Source organism: Humulus lupulus, chromosome 5 (genome assembly GCF_963169125.1).
Source record: "Humulus lupulus chromosome 5, drHumLupu1.1, whole genome shotgun sequence".
Classification (NCBI taxonomy): Eukaryota; Viridiplantae; Streptophyta; class Magnoliopsida; order Rosales; family Cannabaceae; genus Humulus; species Humulus lupulus.
The window spans coordinates 8,803,644-8,807,965 of record NC_084797.1 but is presented as its reverse complement, the minus strand read 5'-3'; positions in this window follow the sequence as shown (position 1 = coordinate 8,807,965).

Genomic DNA, 4,322 nt, shown 5'->3' with positions numbered 1-4,322 from the left:
GCATGAATTTTAATCAAGAAAAAAAAAGAACTACTTGCCTTCATGTATAGCCACTGCCCTTTTACAAAATTTAACGTCAAAGCATTGTTGCAGCTTTGTTCAATCTGCTCCATTAAGTTTTAACTTCATGCTTTATATTCTTACTTCTGTTATAAGTTTATACTTGCTTTTTGAGTTGATGAATAAAAATCATTTAATTCTTTTTCTGTACAGCTCATAACAGATGTTAATATCGCTGTAGCAGTCGAGGCAATTCAAGCTATTGGCAATCTTGCTCGGGGTTTAAGAACTAATTTCTCTGCAAGTTCACGCTTCCTATTGCCAGTTTTGCTGGTATGTTCATTTTTTGCTAGCTAAAAAAATAATATTATATCAACTTAAAATGCAAACAGACTGTTTGAATGTAACCAAGCTGTTCAAGTGTTCATTTACTTTTTGCCAGTTACTTACAACTGAGCATGGTGGTATTTTTTTTTGGATTTTGACTTGTACATTAATTTTTCTTATTAATAAAAGTGCACTTAGTCATACGAGTAGATTCTTTTTTAGAAGATCAAATGATGTTGATCGTAGCTTTGATTTGTATATAAAGTGATTTTTTTATTCAATTTTACTTTTAATATATATTTTTATCTGGTTTATCTAAGATTTTTCTTAGAAATAATTTAATAAAGATTGAAGAAGGGATATTGGTTTATTACATTTATATAACTCCTTTGATTTATCTCTCTCTCTCTCTCTTATTTTTTTTTTATAAAGGAAAAATTGAAAGAGAAAAAACCTGCCTCTACTGAGGCACTAAATCAAAGTCTTCAGGCAATGCATACAGTTGGGTGCTTAAGTCTAGCTGACATTGTGGAAGGCAAGTATATCTTTATCCTACAATGTAGTTCTTTAGTTCAGAATATAGAATTGTCATACGATTCCTTGCTATGTTTTTGGTTTAAGTTTTTTTTTATTAGAGATTAGATGACATAAATTCTTTGCATTTGAGTGTTTGTAATCGCTTTGATAGGTGGTAATTTTGATTTTGCCCAAACTGTAATGGATGTTGTCTATTGCAGATATTAAGACAGCTGTAAAAAATAAAAAGTTCCTCTTGTACGGTCATCAACTCTTAACTGGGTAACATTCTGTATTGAAACAAGTAACAAGGCTGTTATTTTAAAGGTGCACAAGGACTATGTGCCTATCCTCATGGAGGTAAGTGCATTTATGTTTGTAGTTGTAATATATTTCATATTTTTGAACAATCAGTTGAGTAAAATGTGCTAAACATTGCTTATTCCCCTTTATTTTAGAAGACAGCTTCAGTACTGGTTTTGATGAGTTTAGAGCACTAATTCATGGTTTCTTACTTTTTCACAGTGCCTCAATGATGGGACTCCAGATGTGAGGGATGCAGCCTTTTCAGCTTTGGAAGCGATAGCTAAGGTATCGTTTTATTTATTTATCAATTTTGTGCTTTTGCTGCTTAATTCTGAATTTTGATTATTGATGCTATGGATTTATTTCTTCTTTGCCCATTTTATTTAGTTGGTTGGTATGAGACCCTTGGAGCGGTCACTTGAGAAACTTGATGATGTTAGAAGAAAGAAGCTTTCTGAAATGATTTCAGGTTCTGAAGGTGGCACATCCACCAATACAACCTCAGGTTTGTAATATCTTTATAGCATCAGTTCTTATATCACTAATTTGTTCAACATTCTTGTGAGTTTTTATAACCTTGTGTGCATACTTATTGTTGTGTGAGCAGCAGTCCAAGCTTCTGGTGCAACCGCATCCTCTCATGAGGTGAGTTATTTCTTATATAATGGATTTATGGAAGTTAAAGAACAATGCTATGTTGAGAGGTTGCATGTAATGTTGCTATAATGATACTGATTTGTTTAATAAAGTATAGGGGACTGCCAAAATTGCCCGAGGATTCTCCCATCCCTGCTACAAGAAAAGTTGATGTTCTTGATTTTCTGCACTACATTTTGGATTTCAGGTTTGTACGTCTAGATCAAGTGGTATATTGGATTTGGATTTAGTGTATTTTCTTTCATTTGTGCTATAAGTTGCATGTGGTTGCTATGAGTTTCAGGCAGGTAGTTCAGGCACTTGCAATTTTTTCCTCTGAAAAATTTATTGTTTAGTTGTTCTTGCTTTATTTATATGGCAAGGAAATGTCCAAATCCTTCTATATGTGTTTCACATTGATGAACATTGATATATGCAATCATACACGTTCTGATATATATGCTTAAACATTCTGATTGTGTTGTTTTTCTTCATAAGAACCTCATCATTTGTTAAAAATATTGTACTTTAGGGGAAATGAATTGATTCTTATTTCTTTTTTGAAACAAAAATTGCTTGTATTAATATGATCAATGAATGCAAGGGGTGTGGAAAAGCCTATAAGCCCTGCTAATGTAAAATTGTATTTGTCCTCTGTTTTTGCTAGTCTACTTAGTTTTGTTTCCTCAACTGAAATATATGAGTACTGCCCTGTTTTTGTTTCTCAGGCAAGTAAAAAAGCCTTGGATCCAGTTGCTCCAGTTTATAAGTACTGCCTTGTATCAGTATCTAACATATTAACTTCAACATGCCAAAATGAGGTTAGCTGTCTCCATTTTCAGCGTTCAAGTCTAGCGCTAATCCATATTGCATTTTTTTTCCTACTTTTGCGTATAAACTTATATATTAAGCTCTTTGAGGGCTCATTTTAACTAAAATCTTAACTGGAACATGTTCACTTTCTTTCAGTTTTTCATAAATTTTAGGTAGCATAATATCTCTGTTTTTTTTAATTCCATTTGCAGCTTAAAAGTCATCCTGCTTTCTCTGAATTGTTAGCCCAATATTCACAGAGCGGTTATAGGTATTAAATTCATTTTTGTTGTAAATCAAAGCATATTGATTCATGATACCATTATTGAACTTCTGAATTGATGCTAGTAGTAGTGACTAGTAATTATTTATTTTTAATACCAATATTAGTGCCTAGTTTTGTAGATTAAATATCTAATAATTAAACACACTTTTATTCTTATTTTGCTAACTACTTTAAACTACATTGGTTATGAGCTATTGGGTTTAATTAATAAATCAATTAGCATAATTGTTGATGATTATGATCTTTAGAAAATGGAATCTTATGATTGACAGTTTTGATGAATCGTCTCCTAAGTTAAATAGCTTGTGATATTTTCCCACCACCTTAACATTGTTTCTAGCTTCTTTTGCTTAAGTCTCCCATTCTCTCTCTGTTTTCATAATGTGTTTATTTATTTATTTTGTGTAAAATGTGATATCATTGAGGTAAGTTTTGGTTTTTTTAGTTGATATGTTACTTTAGAAGAGTGACCTTCCTTGTGTTGCCCACACCCCAAATTTTGATTTTGTTTATGATTTCTTTTAAAATGTATGTCATCTATGTTTGTGCTAGTAGGTCTGTCTCTGTGGTTTGCTTTAGAGGACTTGTAAAATGTTTTTTGATTTCTTATGGAGGACATGTCGATTTTTTTTTGAAGTGCTTTCTTTCTTAATAAATTGGCTGCGTTTTATTTTCCTGTTACTAGCACAAGTTCTCTGTTTTGTATGCTTGATTCTATAAGCCCATTTTAGAATTTCCTATATAAAATATCAAGTAATATAACCCATAGATCAGTTTTTTTGAATATTTTAATTGAATTAGACATTGAAATTAAACCTCCTTACTGATGCAGAACCAAGAAAGAAAAAAGAATGAGAGACATAGACATTGACAGAAATGACAAAGAACTAGAGAGAAAGATAACAGTTTTATTGAGAGACAATCTGATTTTTTTTTATTCTATCCTTTTACAAATAATTCACACCCCTTTTAATCATTTTCTTTATTCTTTCCTAGATTTTCTTTTTTTCTTTCTTTTTTTGGCTGTTTAAATTTCTTTCCTTAATTGTAAGAAATAAACTAAAGCTTCGAATGTGTTTTTGGGCCCCTTTCTAAAATTGTTTGGATGTTCTCATATGCAAACGTGCTTCACTTATTATGATGTTCTTCTGTTAAAAGTATTCTAGAATGTTCTAGGAGAAACCTAGAATTAATTAGCCAACATTCAAAGTCAAAATTCCACTAGGAAAAAATTACTATGCCTGAAAATGAGCAAAGTCAGAATTGAAAGAGCTTCTTCAGAGCTTTGGAAGGTACTTTTTTCCAATTCATTCTTAATATGATATTACCTTCTTTCTTAGTTGCTTTGAGTTTTGCCATCTCTGATGCTAAACATGCTTTACTTTTCAACTTTATCCAGATATAAGATTGCTCAAAAGGTTTGTTTTTTGGCATATAA